We start from the raw sequence: 22,646 nt of genomic DNA on the forward strand, positions 1-22,646 counted from the left end.
GTGGAATCCCTAAAAATATAGGCATGTGTGACAGGTCTGCCAAATCTGAGAGTGTCTTACGAGATGCTATCTAGCATCCCTAATTCTTTAGACAATGTGGAAGAAGAAATAGAATCTCACCTTTAGCTGTGCTGACTGCACCATAGAGTAAAAAGGTGCTGTTTTAAAAAAAGAATGCAACACAAAAGACAAACTTTTGTCACAAAGACCCTAATATAACTCTGAATACACATAAAGAACTGATCTCTTGAGCAGGAAGGTGTCTTTTACATAGTCACTTCTCTAAATACAAGCACACTCCAAGGTCTTAAGCAGTTAAGATTAAACTCCAGTTAAAGTGACTCAGTGCATATCTACCATTCTAGACTTTAGAAAACCTGCCTCATCTTGATAAGCTAAATAGCTTCATGAGCCGAACAGAGACAAGGATAAGGGGTTGACTTGATTAATCAGTAAAATACCTATATGGGGAACAAATAATAATGTGCTATTCCATCTAGTAGAGAAAGGTATAACAGGATCCAGTGGGTGGAAGCTGAATCTAGACAAATTCAGACTGGAAATAAGGTGTTCATTTTTAATAAAGTAATTAACAATTGGAAAAACTTACCAAGGGTCATGATTAGGGCCCTGCCAAATTCATGGCATGGACTGTGAAATCGGGTCTTCTGTGTACTTTTAACCTAAACTATACAGATTTAATGAGGGAGACCAGTGTTTCTCAAAGTGGGGGTCCTAACCCAAACGGGAGTTGCAAGGGGTAGGGACGTTACAGTATTGCCACCATTACTTCTGCACTGCCTTCAGAGCTGGGTGGCCAGAGAGCGGCGGCTGCTGGCCAAGGGCCTAGTTCTGAAGGGAGTGCACAAGTAAAGGTGACAATACCTCAACCCCGCCACAATCATCTTGCGACCCCCCCCCCTCCTCCGAACCGTCTTTTGGGTCAAGACCCCTACAGTTACAACACCATGAAATTTCAGGTTTAAATATCTGAAATCATGAAATTTACAGTTTTTAAAAATCCTATGACCATGAAATTGACCAAGATGGACCGTGAATTTGGTAGGGCTCTAGTCATGGTGGATTCTCCATCATTTGCTATTTTCAAATCAAGATTAGATGGTTTTTCTACAAGATCTGCTCTAGGAATTATTTTGGGGAAGTTCTGTGACCTATGTTCTACAAAAGTCAGAGTAGATTATCACAGTGGTCCCTTCTGGCCTTGGAAAATATGAATCTGAATTCCAGGGCACCCCAACCACAAAATGTTTCCTGATTTCAATGTGAAGATCTGGGGATTGCACTAAAAGAAGCCCACTTTCTGTCCCAAAGCATAGAAAATTTTGGCTCAGAAGGAGATAGTAACTGCAGAATAGAATCGAAGAACTCAAAATTAATGTGTTTGTTGTTTGGAAATGATATCAACAGAAAAATCAAGTATTCTATGAACTAGAGAAACTATAAAAATGTATAATTTCTCTCTATATTGGGGTAGAGGTGCCAAAGCGCTCTCGCTTACACAGTAGGTCACCTCGTAAACCTATACTGTATTTTAAATCAGTATTTAGGTATGTTACTCTTGGTATCATAAACTTTGACGGTTGCAATATAATTTCAGTGAAACAGAATTGTAGCTAAGAGCCTTCATTTTTCAGTTTTTATTAGGGTTGCCAATCACCGTTAACACAGGCGATTAACTCAAAACAAATTAAAGCATTTTTTTTAATGAGCATTAATTGCATGCCAGGTTGCTGGGCTCCACCTCCTCCTCCCCTGCCCCCCACCCCCTAGTCAAGCTGCTCCAGACTGGGATCCTGCCTCCTCTGGGTGTGTGGGCGGCGGAGGCTGACCCCTCCTCCTGCCCATGTTCCTGATCATCGCTGACTCTAAGCTGGGGTTGGGGAACAGCGGGTCCTGTGTGCTGCTGCTGGCTTAGGAGCAGGGTCTCAACCTCAGTCCAAGTGTAGATGTTTTTAATATATAAGGCAACACCACCTCCCTTTTTTCCCCTTGCCTGTCCTTCCTGAGCAAGCTGTACCCTTCTATACCAGTATTCCAGTTATGTGTATTATCCCACCAAGTCTCCATGATGCCAACTATGTCATAGTTGTGTTTATTTACTAGCATTTACTAACTTGACTGTGAACCACTGATAACTACTCTGATGCTCAGATTCCACTAAGAATTTGCCATCTCATAAGACTCCTACCCAATTTTTGGACGGTATTTGTAATTAGGGCTGTCAAGCAGTTTAAAAAATTAATCGTGCGATTAATCACACTATTTAACAATAATAGAATACCATTTATTTAAATATTTGTGGATGTTTTCTACATTTTCAAATATATTGATTTCAATTATAACACAGAATACAAAGTGTAGAGTGCTCACTTTATATTTATATTTATTACAAATATTTGCACTCTAAAAAACAAAAGAAATAGTATATTTCAATTCACCTAATACAAATACTGTAGTGCAATCTCGTTATCATGAAAGTTGAACTTACAAATTTAGAATTATGTACAAAAAATAACTGCATTCAAAAATAAAACAATGTAAAACTTTAGAGCCTGCAAATCCACTCAGTCCCACTTCAGCTAATCGCTTAGACAAACAAGTTTGGGTACAATTTGCAGGAGATAATGGTGCCTGCTTCTTGTTTACAATGTCACCTGAAAGTGAGAACAGGTGTTCGCATGGCACTGTTGTAGCTGGCAATGGAAGGTATTTACGTGCCAGATGCGCTAAAGACTCATATGTCCCTTCATGCTTCAACAACCATTCCAGAGGACATGAGTCGATGCTGATAACTGGTTCCGCTTGATAACAATCCAAAGGACTGCAGACTGACGCATGTTCATTTTCATCATCTGAGTCAGATGCCACCAGCAGAAGGTTGATTTTCTTTTTTGGTGGTTCAGGTTTTGTAGTTTCCGCATCTGAATGTTGCTCTTTTAAGATTTCTGAAAGCATGCTCCACACCTCATCCCTCTCAGATTTTGGACGGCACTTCAGATTCTTAAACCTTTGGTCTAGTGCTGTGGCTATTTTTAGAAATCTCACATTGGTACTTTCTTTACGTTTTTGTCAAATCTGCTGTGAAAGTGTTCTTAAAAGGAACACTGGGTCATCATCTGAGACTTCTATAACATGAAATATATGGCAGAGTGTAGGTAAAACAGAACAGAAGACATAGTTCTCCCCCAAGGAGTTCAGTCACAGCTTTAATTAACGTGCATCATCAGCATGGAAGCATGTCCTCTGGAATGGTAGTTGAAGCATGAAGGGGTATACGAATATTTAGCATATCTGGCACATAAATACCTTGCAACGCTGGCTGCAAAAGTGTCATGTGATCTCCTGTTTTCACTTTCAGGTGATGTAAATAAGAAGCAGGCAGCAGTATCTCCAGTAAATGTAAACAAACTTGCTTCTCTTAGCAATTGGCTGAACAAGAAGCAGGACTGAGTGGACTTGCAGGCTATAAAGTTTTACATTGTTTTGTTTTTGAGTGCAGTTATGTAACAAAAAAAATTACATTTTTAAGTTACACTTTCACGATAAAGAGATTGCACTACAGTACTTGTATGAGGTGAATTGAATAATACTATTTCTTTTGTTTATCATTTTTACAGTGCAAATATTTGTAATAAAAATAATATAAAGCGAGCACTGTACACTTTGTACTCTGTGTTGGAATAGAAATCAATATATTTGAAAATGTAGAAAAACATCCAAAAATATTTAATAAATTTCAATGGGTGTTCTGTTGTTTAATAGTGCGATTAATCACAATTAATTTTTTTAATCACAGTTAATTTTTTTGAATTAATCACATGAGTTAACTGTGATTACTTGACAGCCCTATTTGTAATATATTAATTTACCAGTTGATCACTTGCTGGATAAATTTAAGATCTAAAATGATTCAAGTCCTTGAGATGCTGCAGGTCCCTTAGATTCCTGAATTAATCTCACTGCAAAAAAGGGCAAGGGCTCTGCCAGTGATGAGTCCTAATGTTCAGCTTGTCATATAGGGATTGCTGAATCCCAGTGAAAAAGGATTGCTCTGGAAATATTAGCAAACAGTGTATGGACAAGGTTTAGGAAGGTATGAGATGTTCTGTTTGTTACGAGTGAAACTAGTTTTTGCATGTGTTCTGGGGGACGTTTTTTAGACCCTTGTCTACTTATTGTAAATTTATTCTGTGAATTTACTCTATTGCAAGTTCAGGCAGGTAATCCTGGAGCAAGGCCATACATGCATTAAATAGGTAACAATAAAACTCTTAAACCTGTCTCTCTGAGCTACTGGGAGCCAATTCAGTGTCAAGTTGAATACAACCTGCACTAATAAAAGAGAGATTTCTTTTTAAGGTATTTCTTCAGATTCTTTTGTGTATTTTAATGACTAAATCTGAACATTTTAATCCTTTACGTGAAATGAGAACAAGTTTAAGGAGAATGAAGACCGAAATTACTAGTACTGTAATAAAGTATGGAGATATGTCAAGCAGTACTCCACAAAGGTCAGTATGGTATCGGATCCAGGATTATAGAATATTTTAAAACCTTCGAAACCATTAAGGTTGCAAAATGCAAGTCAGATAGCAGGAGATGCACATTGTGCAGTCTAGATTGACAGGCATTCTCGTTTAATTTACCATCAGGCCCCAAATCTTTTTCTGTAGCCTCAATTTCTAACCCGTATTCTTGGTGTAGAACTTTAGGTGGTGTAAATTTGTCATAGTCCCATTGAAGTCAATGGGGCAACACTATTACTTGGGCCTTTGTTTTGGGGAGTTTGGAGAATAACTTGTTTTGATTGTTTTCAAATTCCACTGTGAGACTATATAGCTAGTTTCACAAATTCTAAGGCCCCCATCCTGCAAACACTTACACGCATGCTTAGCTTTATCCGTGCAAGTAGTTCTACTGATGTCAGTGTGTGCACAGAGTTAAGCACAAGGGTAAGCAATTGTAGGATTGGGGCCTAATTTGTTAGGGTCATTCCTTTGTTTTTCAGGTTGCTTGATAACATTACCTTATTGGTAAGAAGCAGCATGAAGGTGACTTGTTTAATATTGTAGCCAAGTTTTACTACTTAAGGTTTCCCTAAAGAGGAACAAAAATGATTACTGAGTTGTTTGCATAAGGGTAAATAATAACTGAATGCTTACTGAGTGGCTAGATAAGTATCTGAAAGGTAATGTTTTATGTAAGCTTTGGATTCTGCCTGATGGTTGTGCCCACCCAGAAGGCTCAATAAAACCCTTTTTTCTTTACGGTTGTTCAGCTTAGAGGTGGCCTTCCTGAATTCAGCTATATAAACTTTTAATGAGTGACCTATTTGCGAAACTCTTTTCCGGATTGGCAAATAAGAGTTGATATGGAACTTCTAATGCCTTTTGTTTTGTAACCTCCCTTTCCTCTCTTTCCCTTCTGGCTGGAACATGACCAAGGCAGGAATAGCATAAAGTAAACTTAACAGCAATGAAATATAGTGCTGACAACAGCTGTCTACAGCATTTCTGCACTTTGCTCTCACTGTGCAGCAAATTAGGCACATTGTATTGATCCTGATGTTGTGTGTGCTGTCTGCTTCGGTCTATGTGGAAGTTTTTAGGCTAAACGTAAATTGCTCTTGCTAAATGCTAGGCCCTGTGCAATTGTTGATATAACGATAAAGCAGCATTCATAGAGTACAGTGTTTTCTTTCAGTGCTCTATTCCTTTTTTTAAAAAAAGGTGGAATGACTCCTGGAACTAAAAGAGCAATGGATTTGGAGCTGGAATGTGTTCTTTAAAAGGAAAGCACTAGTGTTCATCTTGATAGGGATAACAATGTTTAAAAACAGCGTCTTTCTTTTTCTTGCTGCAAACATAGGAAACTTTTTTTACTTTGTCCGAACAAACAAAAGGCTCTTTACCTGTGGTACTGTTTACTGTACACTTACATTCTTCAGGTGTACTATATTAATTGCTTAAATGGGTATTGTGGACCATAAATTAAAAAAAAAAAAAAAAGATTAGACTAATGGATAAAAAGTGACTTTTAAAAAATAGTTGAGTTGCCCTGGCTGCAGGCTATACAGGAAAACATGGTAGAAGTAGTTTCTTATGGAACAGCCAACATATACTATGGCACTCCAGCAAATATTGCAAGAAGAGCATCACTGCACAAGTACTTGCAATTAAGTGCTTTGATACCCTGGGCGGGAAATAGGGAAGAAGACATCCAGACTTGCCTTGAGGTTCTACTTACACAATTGAGAGTAAAGTGCCTGCTTTAACTATCCACTGAGACACTGTCTTAGTATCTAGTTTCCTTCAGTCAGCAGCCCTGTGTGTACATCAGCAGTTCAGTAAATACGATATAAAAATATTTACTCTGGGCGTATGAAATGATGATTTGCACGCTCAGTTGATTGTGTCTGAATATTCCTTCAGCAGTTGACTTCAGAGACGAAATTAGATTGTTTTTGAAGTTTGGCCCCAAAACGCCAACGTTTTGGTCACTATGTAATGCTGGGGTTTGCGTAGCTGTCACCTTGAAACTTGAGTTGAAATAGTAGTTCGGTCACATGTCAGAAAGAGTTTGCTGGTTTAGTTGTGTGCCTCTCAAAACCACTGCATAATTTGGCACCGGTCATGAATAGCTGAGATTTTGCAGGTCAAGAATCGAGGTCAATTGGCAGAGCTGTGAGGAAGCTTGCACAATACCTCCCCACAGCGTTTCTGGCTCTAGCCAGTACCAATAGTCCCTTACTTCCATGAACAAGAAATTCTGCACCCACAAATAAAAACCAAAAAACAAAATAAAGAAAACCTCAACAACTTTATAAATGTTTATATGAAACTGCAAAGCAAGATGCGGTTTATCAATCATCTGGGGATTAGAGGGGGAGAGACTCAGCCTTTTCCGTCCCTTTCTGTCCTGCTGTGTGCATGTATTTGGACTCCGGTAAGGTCTTCTGGAGCTTTGCTGTCAAAAGCCTTTGTGAAGTTCTCTGCAGGAACATGAGGTAATAGAACGGAGGTTCAGTGAGAAAATTGAGGGGACAGAGCTAGGTTTATAGAGCTGGCCCGGCAGACCCTTCTTCCATATGTTGTTAGCATTAGCTGGCTGGAGAAATTAACTGTTGCTCCCTGTCCGTATTTTGAGCCAATGTAACTTGAAAACAGCTTATAATAAATGGAAAAGGTAAAATGAGGCTTTTTGTCAAGTGAGAACTGATGGCAACTTTCCAGGCTCAAAAAGTCAGAGCAAAACTTACCATGATCAGGGGCCTGTGCACTGTATGACATGATGGGACCACGTTCCGCTGCAGGAACTCCTAAATTATACAACAACATTAGTTCATCACCTTGACCTATTTTTTGTAACCATCCTCCCTCCCACAGAAGCATTCACAGATATGGCTTATAGCTGAAAACACTCATGGAACATAAAATTCCTTGATGACTTTTTGCAACAATGCTTTCTATTGTGGATGGTTCCCCGCCACGCCCCCCCCCCCAACTGCCCCCCATTCTCCAGTGGCTCTGACTCCCCAGGAGGGAGCAGTAATGTAGTCCAGACAGAACAGCTCAGATGCTCTTTTCCCTTCATGTCAGGGAGCTTGTAATTGGCTTCAGCAGCTCATCTTCCCAGCATCCTGGAACTCAGCAGGCCAGCCTACACTTCTGGCTTCCTCCACGCACTGGTTACGAACTGGAGACTAGAGTAGCTTTGGTTCCCCAGACCCCTACTGCCTGGCTCCATGGAACAATGCAGTGAGCACACAGTGTAATCCCTTGTGGGGAAGCTGGAGAGTAAGAGGCAGCTTCAGGCATTTCTCCATGAGAAAGGGAGATTGAAAATTAAATATTGTGAACTGGGCTGCAGCAAATTGGTGAATTCCTTGAGGTCTTGGAAAAATGCCAAGTGTCGTGGTTGTAGAATCACAGACACAATGTGACCCTGAAGGAGCTGAGTGGAACAGTTCATATGTCTAAGAGCTATTGTTTTAGGCTGTCTGCAGACACGGGCAGACATCACTGCAGCACTTTTGCACCAAGTTCATGTTTTCAAGCTTATCTCTGGCACCAGAAAGGCTAGAAAAATAATGTTGTTTCAATGTAATCTGAGGTTCTGGAGCATAGTTCTGCAGCAAAGGGTGAATTCTGGGGACTCATGGAATGCACGAAGCCTTGAGTATAACTCCTGTTTGCCAACAACTGGGCTCTCATTTGGTCTACATCTGCCACAAGTTAAGTAAGCATACACCACTTTGAAGTCTCAACAAAATGATGCGGACTTAGAGAAGAAGACTGAAATGTTGCACCAACCAGCACCAGTGGACTTAATAATTACTATAAACAAACTTACTCATGATTCCAGTGTGTATCTGTCTAATCTACAATTTTACTTGGCTCTCCACAGTGTAGTATCTGAACTTCTCAGGAACAAATTATCCAGTCATGTAACAACGGGCCAGGAAGTTGGTTGTTTTTGCTAAAAAGTCTTTCTTTCATCAGACAAAAGAAACGAGCATGGATGAAGCATAATATTTGTCTAAAGATGGAGATCAAAATTTACCATGCAGACATGATGATCTTCCATGATCTGAGGAAAGTAGGACTCAGGTGGTGCCTCCCCTCCCTCAGCCATGTGGTCTTGGAGTAAAACTTCAGCAATGACCCAGCCAGTAGGACCAGATGCAGCCAAAGAAGAGACCTCTGACAGTCTGAGCACTTTCTACAGTTTTGACTGGACCCTCTCTGCCTTTTGCTGATTGACTGTTTTGCTCTAGCCCCCCTTCTGTGCCACAATGTCTTCTCAGCTTTACTCCACACCTGCCCCTTTGCCCTTTTCTGCGCTGCCCTGCCCTGCTCAGCCCCTTCCCCTCTCTATTCTTTTCATTTAGCATATCCCTTCCTAACTAGCCTCCCCACCCCAACGTAGAAATTGTGGAACAAATATGTTTGCTGCCATCACATTGAACACTCTGCTTGTACGTTTGACCCCTTCCCACACCCTTTGTGTCCATCTTGTCTATTTAGATTGACATACAGATATATTTGGGCAAGGATTCATAGCACATTGAGTGGATGTTTTCAGAGAGCTATCCACAGTGACTCCAATATCTTTCTTGAGTGGTAACCACTAATTTAGACCCCATCATTTTATATGTATAATTGGGATTATGTTTTCCAGTGTGCATTACTTTGCATTTATCAACACTGAATTCATTTGCCATTTTGTTGCCCACTTACCCTGTTTTGTGAGATCCCTTTGTAACTCTTCACAGTCTGCTTTGGACTTAACTATTGAGTATTTTTTTACTACTGAAAATTTCACTATCTCACTGTTTTACCCCTTTTTCCAGATCATTTATGAATACGCTGAACCGTACTGGTCCCAGTACAGATTCCTGGGGGACATCACTATTTACCTCTCTCCATTTTGAAAACTGACCATTAATTCCTACCCTTTGTTTCCTATCTTTTAACCAGTTATTGATCCATGGGAGGACCTTCCCTCTTATCCCATGACAGCTAACTTTGCTTAAGAGCCTTTGGTGAGGGACCTTGTCAAAAGCTTTCTGAAAATCTAAGTACACTATATCCACTAGATCCCCCTTGTCCACATGCTTGTTGACCTCCTCAAAGAATTCTAGTAGTTTGGTGAGGCATGATTTCCCTTTACAAAAACCATGTTGACTCTTCCCCAACAATCATGTTAATCTATACGTGTCTGATAATTCTGTTCTTTATTATAGTTTCAACCAATTTGACTGGTACTTAAGTTAGGTTTACCAGCCTGTAATTGCCAGGATCACTTCCAGAGCCTTTTTTAAAAATTGGCATTACATTAGCTATCCTCCAGTCAGCTGGTACAGAAGCTGATTTAAATGATACCACAATTATTAGTTCTGCAAATTCACATTTGAGTTCCTTTAGAATTCTAGGGTAAATACCATCTGGTCCTGGTGACTTATTACTCTTTAATTTATCAGTTTGTTCCAAAACTTCCTCTAATGACACCTCAATCTGGGACAGTTCCTCAGATTTGTCACCTAAAAAGGGTGGCTCAGGTTTGGAAATCTCCCTCACATGTTCAGGCATGAAGACTGATGCAAAGAATTCATTTAGTTTCTCCATAATGGCCGTATTGTCCTTGAGGGCTCCTTTAGCATCTCAGTCGTCCATTGCACTGGTTGTGTAGCAGGCTTCCTGGTTCTGATGTACTTTTAAAAATAATCTGTTACTTTTTAAGTCTTTGAGTAGTTCTTCAAATTCTTTTTTGACCTTCAAAATTATATGTTTACACTTCACTTGCTAGAGTTTATGCTCCTTTCTATTTTCCTCACTAGGATTTAACTTCCACTTTTTAAAGGATGCCTTTTTGCCTGTAACTGCTTCTTTTACTTTGTTGTTTAGCCGTGATGGCACTTTTTTGGTTCTCTTACTATGTTTTTTTAATTTGGTGTATACATTTAAATTGAGTCTCTGCTGTGGTGCCTTTAAAAAGTTTCCATGTAGCTTGTAGGGATTTCACTTTTTGGCACTGCACCTTTTAATTTCTGTTTAACTAACTCCCTCATTTTTGTATAGTTCCCCTTTCTGAAATTAAATGTTACCATGGTGGGCTGCTTTGGTGTCCCGTCCCCCGCAGGGATGTTAAATTTTATTATGTTATGATCGCTATTACCAAGTGGTATTCACCTCTTGGACCAGATCGTACGCTCCACTTGGGACTAAATCAAGAATTGCATCTCCTCTTGTGGTTCCAGGACTAGCTGTCATTTAAGGTGTCAAGAAACTTTGTCTCTGCATCCTGTCCTGGGGTGACATACCCAGTCAGTATGTGGAGAGTTAAAATCCCCCATTATTATTATTTTTATTTATTTTTATAGCCTCTCTAATCTCCCTGAGCATTTCACAGTCACTATCACCATCCTGGGCAGGTGGGTGGTAGTATATCCCTACTGCTATATTCTTATTATTCAAGCATGGAATTACTACACATAGATATTCTATGGTGCAGCTTGGTTTATTTAAGATTTTTACTTCAGTTGAGTACGCTTTCTTTCACATATAGTGCCACACCCCCACCAGTACATCCCATTCTGTCCTTCCAATATATTTTGTACCTGGTATTCCTGTGTCCCATTGATTATCTTCTTTCCATCAAGTTTCTGTGATGCTTATTATATGTGTAACCCTTCTGCCCGTCAGAGTTAGCAGCCAGGTTCAGTATCTAGGGGTTCTGTTTCAATAACACAACGCAAAACAGGCTCGAGCCCCCACCCAGTGACCTGGGACAATTACATACCACCCCCCTGGGCGCCTCTAAGAGGCAATACTTCCCCTTTCGCAAGCACAGAGTCTGAGTGTAGTAAAAAACCCCTTTTAATAAAGGAGGGAAACAATGCGGCATTATGTTAGGGAAACACCACAACTAGGGTTCATAAACACAAACCATGAACCAGAAGACCCACCCCCAAACAGATTGGGCTGTATCCTTTCCCTTTGGTTCTTGAGTCCAGCAACCCAAAAGTCACATAAAGTCCCAAAAGTCCAGTGCAGCCCCAGAGTTCAAAAGTTCATCTGCAGAGTTTACCTCCCAGCCTGGGTGGAAAAGGGGGGAGGTATGGGGGTACCTTACGTGCTCCACTGCTTGTGTTGACGGCTGAATGCCCAGCCTTTCCACAGGGGTCTGCTGCAGCCTTCATCGCGAGCCGCTCCGGCAGCCATCCCAAGAGCCGCTCATCTCCAGCAGACATCTCGGTAGCTGCTCACCAATATATCTTCAGCCCCCTCCACTACTTAACAGCACTCAGTGACTTCAGCTTATAGTAGGGGAGTCTCAGTACTGGTGCAATATTGGCCCAAAGTGAATTCAGCTCAGCAGCCTGTAACCAGACTCCTAATGGAATCAAAATTAGCTCTGATATTACACAGTGGAGAGGGTGAAATTGGTGTTTAGGGCCCTAAACACCCCCAGATACACATACCTGTCCCCAACTTCTCTCAACTCACTGGGTTCTAGAACCCATGTCCCTTGCCTAGCAAGTGCTACTTCGTTGAGGGCAAGTCCCCCTGTCATAAAATGCCAGATCCAGTTCTACTGTCCTTGATTCACATAACCAGGATGACACTTTATTACTCCTGCCCCAATAACAAAGAGACTGAGGATCCCACAGCAGCCAAAGTGACCATTTTGGCAAGCAATCCCATCATGCTAGGCGGGGTGGGTGTGCTCATGCAAACAAGATCAGCCCTTGAAGTCCTTTTCCACAGCTCACCACCAGATGTCAGGGTAGAGCTCATTCTGACTCTGCTTACATATAAATATCCTCATTTAATACGAGGCACTCTAGTTCACCCATCTTAGTATTTAGACTTCAACCATTTGTATTTTTGCACTTAAAAATGTCATTTTTTAGTTGTTTGACATTATGTGATGTAACTGAATGGGACTCTTTCATTTGACTGTTTCTCAACAGATCCTACCTGTATTTTATCATCTTCCATCTTTTCCTCCTTACTAGGATATAGAGAAACTCCATTAATAGATTCTCCCCTAAGGGATGTTTCTGTCGGAACCATGTGCTCTTCTGCTCCTGTCAGCTTTCCCCCAACCCTTCATTTAAAAACTGCTCTATGACTGTTTTAATTTTATGTGCCAGCAATCCAGTTGGTGTAAGTGGATCCCATCCTTCCTATATAGGCTCCCCCTTTCCCAAAAGGTTTCCCAGTTCCTAATAAACCTACATGTACCACAACACTGGCTCCTCCCCAGCACTACACATAAGTCTGTCTAGATGTCTCAAGATATCCGCAACCTTCGCACCCAGCAGGCAAGTCATCATGTGGTTTTCCTGGTCATTGCAAACCCAGCTATCTATGTTTCTAATGATCAAATCCACCATTACTATTACCATTACTATCACCTGTCTTCCTAAAACTGGAATTTCCTCCCCCAGAGATGTATCCTTAGAGTGAGAGGATACCATGACATCATCTGGAAGGAGGGTCCCAGTTAGGGGATCATTTCCCTCTGCTCCAGTTTGATGTTGTTCTTCCCTGAGACTTTCATTCTCCTCAACAGCACAGAAGCTGTCAGATGCGGGTGGAGGGTGGGACCGTTCTGCTGTGTCCCGGAAAGTCTTATCTATGTGTATCTCTGTCACCCTTAGATCCTCCAGTTCAGCCACTCTGGTCTCCAAAGCCCGTATGCAGTCTGAGGGCCAGCAGCTCCTTGCAATGAATGCACACACATGCCACCCACCCATAAGGTAGGTAATCATACATGCTGCATATTTTGTCTGGGGATAGGCTATCTATAGTGGTAATTTTCAAACTTTTTTTCTGGGGACCCAGTTGAAGAAAATTGTTGATGCCCTCAACCCAACGGAGCTGGGGATGAGGGGTTTCAGGTGTGGGAGGGGCTCAGGGCTTGGGCAGAGGGTTGGGGTGAGGGGTTCAGGGTGTGGGAGGGGTGCTGGGCTGGGGCAAGGGGTTGGGGTATGGGAGGGGGTGTGGACTTACAGCGGCTCCTGGTCCGTGGCGCAGCCGGGGTGCACCGCAGACCACGCTGCACCCCTGAAGTGGCCAGCAGTGGGTTTGGCTTCTTGGCAGAGGCACACAAGCACCACCCTGCCAGTTCCTGTCAGCCATCAGCCAGCCAGCCAATGGGAGTGGGGAGCCGGTGCTCGGGGCGAGGGCAGCACGTGGAGCCCCATGACCCACCTGCCTAAAAGCTGGACCTCCTGCTATCCACTTCCAGGATGCAGTGCAGTGTCGGAAAAGGGAGGCACTAGCCTGCCTTAGCTGGGCAGCACTGCTGACGGGACTTTCAACATCCCAGTCAGTAGTGCTGACCAGAGCAAGGTGACCCAGCGCCTTACAAGCCACGACCCAGTAGTGGGTTGCAACCCATGGTTTGAAAAACACTGATCTATAGCAGTGCTGGGCAACCCGTGGGCCGCTTCCCACAGCTCCCATTGGCTGGGAACAGCGAACTACAGCCACTGGGAGCTCTGGCCGGCCGTGCAAATGTAAACAAACTGTCTGGCGGCCCACCAGCAGATTACCCTGATGGGCCACAGGTTGCCCACCAAGATCTATAGGAATTCATCATTATAGCTCCCCGTATGCTGGTTACCTAACCACCGCCAGTGATACAAATAGGCTGCAGTTTGCCTTCACTTATGAATTCTTTTCTATCTGAATAAAGGCTGCTTAAGTTACAAGTCCAATGCAGTGAGTGTTCCATAGAGGACTGAGGGAGATTGCATTGTTGCACAACTGTGTTTGGTCTTTGTGGTTTCTTACAGTGGGGAAAGGAGAGTTTTATTGTAAGTGGCGCTTACTGGAGAAACTTCAATGGATCCACATTCCATTGGAATGCCTGAGTCCGTTAAAATCAAAACACTACATTAAATCAGAACGATTTTGCTGGAATTTCATTTCAGAAAAAAACTGGGTAGGGGAACCTCTGACATTGTCTCACTTTGACATTTTTTTTAATGGGAATGTTTTAATTGTTTCTTTTTAAATGACTGTGTTTTGAGTTTTTTAAAGTTTGTATTAAAACACAAAATAAAAAAGTCAAAATGAAAATTTGTTTGAAATGTTTTTTCACAGAGAACTTAGAAATGTTAGGGGTTTGATCCAGTTCAGAATGAACCCAAATTTTGAAATCTCAATCTCAGAATCCTTCTCAAAAGAGAACTTCCATTCTCTGCACAGCTCTGAATGGAATTATTCAGGGTAGGAGCAGTCCTATGGCTGACCCAGAGCTGCAGTGACTTTGCAGCAGTGAAGAAGCTCATCTGACTGTATATAGTTTGGTTACATTGAACTACAAATGGATATTACTATTTTTTTTATTATTATTTGCATAGCATATAAGACCTTAGTTGTGGACTAGGACTCCATTGTGCTGGGTGCTGTCCTTGCCCCAAAGAGCTTCCAACCTAAGTATAAGATAAGAGACAACATATGGATATAGACAAACAGGGTAGTACAAGGGGGAAAAATGGAAAATGTGGTCAGCATGGTAGGATGTGGTCTCAGCATACCAGCAGATTAGCCATTGTCAGTGTTTTTGTAGGTTTCATGGCAAAACAGGGTTTAGAAGGACGATAATGAGTTAGTTTTGTGGGAAGCTTGTCCCAGGTGTGAGGGGCAGCATAGAAGAAAGCAGGAAGGTGTTTATTTGAAAATGTATCAAGTGGACAATATAATCTGATATCATGGGCTGATTGGAGGCAGGAGCTGACCTTTCAATACTGAATGGTAGATGATAGGTAAGGTGGGGTTAGGTCATGAAACTTCTGTTTGCCAGAAGCTGGGAATGGGGAACAGGGGATGGATCACTTGGTGATTACCTGTTCTGTTCATTCCCTGTGGGGCACCTGGCATTGGCCACTGTCGGAAGACAGGATACTGGGCTAGATGGAGCTTTGGTCTGACCCGGTATGGCTGTTCTTATGTGCTTGAAAGTGAAGAAAAGTAGCTTATGTTTGATACATTAGAGAAGAGGGAGCTAGTGGAGGGATGCAAAGAGAGGGATGATGTGGTCAAAGTGATGGGCTTGGAAGATGATCTTTGCAGCAGTATTTTGAATGGATATAAGTGGGTCAAGACTGCATTTGTCAAGCCCAGAAAAAAGGATGTTATAGTAACTGAGATGTGAGAGTAACACTTTTGAAGGTGCCTTTGAAAATTTTATCCCAAGTCTTACTAAAGCAGTGTCTTAATCACCGGAAGCTGCTGTCTGCTGTTCTCTGCTGGAAAGCTGTTCTCTTTGAATTAAAACATGGCACTTCTACTTCATGTAAAGGGGTCAGAGCAGGGATGAGTATTTCTCTCTGTAGGCCACTCTTTCCATTTTTCTTTAATGAGTAATAAATGTTGGGAATCCAGCAGTAAATAGTAATCTAACTATGTGAAGTTATTAGTGAGATGGATAGTACAGATATTTTCTTTTCACCTGCTCCTGAAGAGCTTCTGAGTTCTTTTCTTTTCTGTTTTACTGAGAGCTATTTGACCATATAGTTTTCCCTCACCACATGACAGGCACAAGGACACAACTAATAGTTTGGTGTCAAGGGCTGTAAGATCTCCCTGCTCACACTTGTTTTCTACAGTGCTTTCTCCACTTTGTTCAGAAGCATATTCTTTCTCCATTGCATCTGAAAACAGGTTTTCCCAGAATGAGTCAGAAAGAAGATAAACTGAGGTCAAAACATACAGAGGAGAACTTCAGCCTACTCTGTGGAGCCTCTGCCTACGTTGTCCCCAGGATTCCATACCATTAAGTGAAGCATTCTTGGAGGTACCTATTAACCCAATACTCTATGCCTAAGAAGTAACTCAGAAAAGGCCCATAGCAATAGGTTGAACTGGTTCTTTGCAGCACAGAGAGGTAAGAAACAGTCTTTTCTATTCTTAACTTCTCTGTGGGGAGGTAGTACTGTTATTGGGGCCACCCTTGGCTTACATTGGTAGCCTATGGCAAGCTAGTGCTTAAGGTGATCTTAATTTGTGAACTTGTAGTATAGTATATTATGGTTGGTTTCATAGAGGGTATCAAATATTGCATAGTACTTGTGTTTTCCCATCATGCCTTCCTCTTTCCCTTAGGCCACACCTCCATTAGATTTTTTTTTTTCAGATCTTCTATAGTGGCATCACCATCTCTAGGTTTGATTTGGGGGCCCATCTTATGGTACAGGTATGGAAACATTGAGAGTAATTTAGAAATAAGCTGCACATAAGCCACAGGAAAATATGAACACAAATAATTCGTTCTGCAGCCCTCAAATGGTTGTGGAACCTGACTTTCTATATTTAGGATATTATCAATATTTTACTTTTCATCTGGGGAGAGGCTGTGTGGACCAGTGGATAAGACACCTGGGAGTAGAATACCTGGGTTTTATTCCTGGGTCTACCACTAACCTGCTGTCTGATTATGGGCAAGTCACTTCATCTTTTTCTTTTTCTGTCCTGTCTATTTAGATTGTGAGTAATTGGAGACAAGGTGTGCCTTTTGCTAGGCTTCTGTAGAACAATGGTACCCAGATCTTGGTTGGGCCCTCTGTCACAGTTACAAGGCAGCTGTGCCTAAGTTTTCTTTGTGGTCTCTTTGAATGGATCCTCTCAGGTGTCAGGCCTCGTGCCTTTACCTCTCTTGATGTGGAATTCTCTCACTCCTAGACCGATCCCTGGACTACAGTATCCTTCAAGTATATCAATCTTGCTTACCCAGCAGATTGGACTGAGTGCAGGCACCTGCATCTCTTCCCTTTTGTGGAGTGTGGCCAGTGGTGTGTATAGTGATCAGACAGCCTTCTCAAACCAAAGTATTTGTTTGTTTAACAGTAGGAACAAAGCATTTCGAGAAAAAGGATTTTAAAACAACAGTAAACACATCTGTCTTAACTAATGGCTTGTCCTTCCCTGCTGATAACCTGAGTGTTGACAGCTACAATATTGTTTTCACAAATGACATAATTTTGGCTGAGCCCAGTCTTAGAATGACCCAAGAAGCTCCAGCCCTCCAGTGAATGGCTGTCTGTCCCATTAAGCAGCCTCCTAGGCTGAGCAACCAATCAGAGCTGCTTAGAGACCAGGCTCTCCTTCCCCACTTCCCACCTCTCAGCAAGCGACCTGCAGTCATTCTCACAGGAGGGGAGGAGAGAGTTAAAGACACCGAGCAGCTCAAGGTGTTTCCACTCCCTCCTTCCCTTCCCTTCATGGGAGTAATGGGGACAAGATGATTCTGCTCTTCCCCCACTCCCTGCAGCATCCAGTCTGGGGAAGGGGCAGAGCCAGGTGCAAAGAGCCCTTGGAGGTGCCTCCTCCAGCCTGGGGAGGAGAAGAAAGGATTCTGCTGTAGCCACTCCAGGCTTAAAGGAGGCTGAAGAACCTCAGCAAGAGCAGAGGGGGAAGCTTGGGGGCTGAACTGATGGGTGCTGGGTTGGGGTCAAATTGGGGCTGCTGGAGGATTAAATTGATGAGGGGCTACATGGAGAAGGCAGAGGTTGGATGGAGGCAGAATTAATTGCTGAGCAGGGGATGGGTAGATGTGCAGGGTTGAGAACTCCTTCAGCAGGGGACCAAAATAACCCTACCCAATACATTTGGGAGAGTGGGCATAAGTCTCTCTCCTCCTCCCCCCCCGCACGCACACGGAGGAGTTCAAAAATACTTATAAAAATACAGTCTTTGGCAAAAAAAAATCATGTTTTTATTAATCTCATGATTTTGGGGCGTTCAACTCATGATTTTTTATCTTGAAGTTGGCGATATAACCTTGGCAATCCCAACTTCTGCCGTCACCCATGTCAGGTCTCTGCGTCTGTCTAGTTTTCCCCAAACACTCCCCCTCCCCCCACCCCTGGAGTGAGTGTTCCTTTTTAAACCTGCCATGGTTTTTTAAAATTTCCTGTGAGTGTGGCCCTCTTCATGTCCTGGTTCAAACCAGTTTTGTAGGTTAGCTGCACAGGAGGCAAAATCTCCAAAGTTAATAGTCCTGGTATTGTCCCTTAACATCCCTCAAGTGTTTGCTGAGGGTGGCTTATTTTGAGCTATTATTTCTTTCTTGCTTGTTTTTCTTGACCACCCTCCCACCTTAAACTAAATCAATATATTCATACAGTAAAACAGCCCTATAACCAGGTCAATATGAGGTATTCACTTTCAGAGCAGCTCCACATCTGTCATAACCTCTAGGTGCTACTGTAATACAAATAATAAAGAATAATTTAGAGATGAGCCCAGGCTGCAAGATCTAGAGATTGAAAAACCCTAATTTTAAAAATGTGGATGTACTCCTAGCTGGGGAGTTCAGCCCATTGTGGAGGGTGCCCTATTCCACTAATTGCACAGCACTGAAATACAGATTTGAATACAAATCTAGGTTCACTTTGAGAAACCCTTGGAAACTTTAGAGGGAGGGAATTAGTTGTATCTGGGATTTCAGTATTACATTTGGTTATGAACGTTTTGACTCAGTCTCTTGCTGCTCTGCAATGTTTAGATGTAGCCCTCTGCAATGGTTCGTTTTGTACTTTGAATTAGTCATGAGAAGAAAAAAGTGACATTTTCCAGTGTACAGTCTTTTCATGCATTACTCTGCATCTTTTCTAACTGTTAAAATAGCTATAATGACAGAGGCGGCATCAGGCATAATAAGCTTCAAGCTGTCCAACTCAGAACTCCTTTCTCACGCGATTTCCTGCAGAGTGAGATTGTATGGATAGCCGCAAATATCTAAACATAGGGCAGTGTTTTTGAACATCCCTATTACCTTTCTGAGCTTTCGAGCCAGCTCTTTGATTTGTTCTCTCAAGCTCCTTAAAGCTACTTCTCTGCCAGTTTGGATGGTATGTAGGAGTCTGTGATGAATACATTCATTATCTAATACAAAGTGGCATAGAACACTCATGCCATGAACCCCACCACACAACTCTACCCTGTTGCAATTCTCTGATTCATGCTGCACGAGATTAATAGCATTTATGTTATTCACATATCTTGGTTGACCTTGATCTGCTAGAAACTCCCTCCTTTTTATCTCTGTCCCATACTGGGGAGGTTTTGTCCCACATTAACAATAGATCTTTTGTACTTCAAAGCACATTCCCCCCACACCCAACATGCTGAGTTTTAATTTTCCTTACATATATATCTGTTCCTTTCTCTTTCTCTCTCATAGTCTTACCTATGTTTAGCAGACTGATAATATCTCGGGAGCTGAGAGCTTTTAGTTTAGTTTTTTTTAAAAAAAGCATTGATGTTAACCCTTCAGAAGCTAACTGTGAAAAGAGACTTAGATCCCTTTTTCTTTTTCCACTTAAAGAAATGTGCACATCCTTTCTGAAGAAAAGAATACTTGTTGAGTTTCCTTCCGGTAGTTTTTCGGACTGTATATTATGTCAGGTGGTAAAATGTACAGTGAGGTGTATGTGTGTGGGGTGGGAGAGAATGCCATACGTATCATTTCTCATGTGGCTCCTGGGGCAAGTTACAAAACTCTGGTATGTTTGTGTGTGGTGTTTTCCACCTACACTGAGAATTGAATTATTCTCCACACTCATTCAGCTTTCACCCTCTCCCATTCCACTATGCTATCCTCATGTCCACCACAGGCGAAACTCTCTACCCTGCACATAGAATGTGAAGCAGCTCTCACTCCAATCTGGCGCATGAGATAATAATTTGGGGACCCTCACAGGGTCTCTCCACTGCTGCTGCACCAGGAAAAGGTCCAGGCTCTGGAGGATTCCAGCAGGGCCTCAGGAGTCATTTGGGGAGGGCTGGGGGGCAGAAAGGAGAAAGAAGGCCAGATGGGATCAGTGGCTTTCTTCTTGAATGCTCAGAGGGAGATAGATAGCAGACCTAGATAGCATAACAGTTCTGAGATTCCAGTGCAATTGCTGTTACTAGAAATAGGTAGACAGACAAACCGAGTACTGGGCCTGGTATTCGGGAGTGTGCCTTTAAGGACAGAGCTTCCCAGATTGACAGTTTGGGCAGGACGCTGTGAAGCACTTGTTATGCCCAGCCAGCAACTTGAAACCAGAAACAGAGTAAAGCAGATCTCTTGCAAGCACTGAGTAATCACTGACCACTGCAGTTGGCAGGAGCTGCTGAATGGGGACTGAGAGAGGACCCTGTTGAGTTGCATAGAATTGGACAGAAACAGACAAAGAAGGATGGGGAAGGAACAGAACAAAGGGCAGAAGTAGTGCTGGTCCTAAAGGTCAGCATATCTTCTCAGCAAGGTATCATATGACAATGAAGTACAGTGTAAACAATAAAAATTGAACATTTAGTTAAAGGCCAGATTTAACACTTGATATTTGTGTAAACCTCCCTGTTGCCAGTGGGGGCTCAGCTTTGCATTGAAGATACTATGCAATCCTGCATGCGTACTGGCCACTGACCATAATTAAAAATGGAACGCCACTCCTTCCACTGAATGAGCTTTACACCCCTCATCTAAAGCAATTGCTGTAAAATCAGCTTTGGTTCAATTAGGAATTGTAGTTCCTGTCTCCTTTCTCTTCTCCTCAGCATATGCCTGCATTTGCAGCTGTCAAAAACAGGTATACTCCTGCATCCAAAAAATGTAAAATTGGCTCTAGGCATGTATCATTTCATTCTTGACCTGAAGTTATAACAAATGGGAAGATCAGCTTTCTGCTTTATTTATTTATTTCTCTGGGCCCTCTGGCTTACGATCAATGGCTCATTAATTTTTATTTCCCACATACTTTCTAAGAGGTTGGAGCTGTTAGAAGAATTATGACAATCCAGAAAGTCTGATCCTGTATATCTTGTTTTGTAAGAGATTGGCTGAAAAACAAGAACTGTTCCTAGCAATTAATACAGATCCTGCTAGTATTTCACTGCAGTGAATAAAGGAAGTTTTGCAAATGTGCCTTGTTGTCTTCCGGTAATTTACAGTGACCAATGATTCCAAAGCAGATAGGATTTTTGATATAATTTAGGGTCATCATATTTGTTGTCCCTCAGGGCTGCGAGCATATTAACGTTAAGTGTCATCTACACTGTATCCTGTAAATTAAGTTGAAAGAGAGAGAACCCAATTCAACATAGTTTTTTTTTAAACATGCATTTTAATTCTGCAAAGGAAACATGACCCTTTCTGAAAAAAATTCCTGGGTGATAACCTTATCAGTGTTAGACAAATAGTTTAACTGTGCTGTGTCTGTTAAGGGAAAACACTGTTGACTCTGGATTTGAAAACAGAGCATGTATTACTTTCACTGGATTAGAAACCCATATACGTAGGTCTTGTGGAATTGTTTTGCTTTCTCTGCATGTTCCAACTGATTGGGGAAGTGAAGGACTTCCCCTGTGAAAGACTCTGCTGACTTCATTTCTTTGTGCTTCAAGTTTCTTAGAAGATCTGTTCTTTGTTCATTTTACATTTATTTATATTTTTTTATCACACATTTGTGTCTGCTCCTTATTTTGACTGCATTTTTTTAAACTTTCTCATATTTCCACAGAGCCAGACTCTCAAATCCTTCCCCAGGGCTGGACTATTTCTTTAAGGTGCAGTTCTTCAGTAAGTTAAGTTAAGGGAGTGCAGAGGGAACTACTCGCCAGAAGGGGCCCCAAGAAGTGTGCTGATTGACTCAACCACCATCCTTCTGGGGCTCTTAGGGAGTTCTGCTACCCTCCCCCTCCTCTCCCGAGTGCGGCATGCGCTGCCCTTTGAGCCTTGCCTCAGATTGGACAAATGTTTCCTAAGTCTGTGATCCACCAAAACTCAATTCACTTTAGGCCTGATCAGTGGGTTTGGGATCAGGCCCTTTAAACCCTGTATGTCTTGGTTGAACCAGTGGCTCAGTGTGAAGAATTCCTGCAAAACTGTTCGTTCTCTTGCAGTTAGACTGAATTCAGAGCCTAATTATAATACTTAGCAGTGACATAGCATCTTACATTTTCAAAGCAGTGCAAAAGCAGTAATTAAGCCTCAAAAGTCTCTGAAAGGTAGGTACATAAAATGTGTGGCCATTGATATGAGGCTGAGTCAAACAGCTCTAGTTTTGCCCAAGTTAAGAACACAAATAGGAAAAAAGAGAGCATTAAGAGAACTTATTAATA

The 22,646-nt window shown here is 42.0% G+C and overlaps 1 long non-coding RNA gene across 2 annotated transcripts in view; it reads left to right on the forward strand.

Annotated features, from left to right (window-relative positions):
* Window positions 1-12,577: 12,577 nt before the first annotated feature.
* The window catches only part of LOC142072461 (uncharacterized), a 33,512-nt gene continuing 23,443 nt past the window's right edge, over window positions 12,578-22,646 (forward strand). Inside the window, exons 1-2 of one of the 2 annotated variants that reach the window (XR_012668813.1) lie at window positions 12,578-13,288; window positions 16,203-16,335. This is a non-coding gene — a long non-coding RNA (uncharacterized LOC142072461). The remainder of the gene's footprint in view (window positions 13,289-16,202; window positions 16,336-22,646) is intronic. The other variant, XR_012668809.1, reaches the window with a different exon arrangement.

Source organism: Caretta caretta, chromosome 1, assembly GCF_965140235.1.
Source record: "Caretta caretta isolate rCarCar2 chromosome 1, rCarCar1.hap1, whole genome shotgun sequence".
NCBI classification, from domain to species: Eukaryota; Metazoa; Chordata; order Testudines; family Cheloniidae; genus Caretta; species Caretta caretta.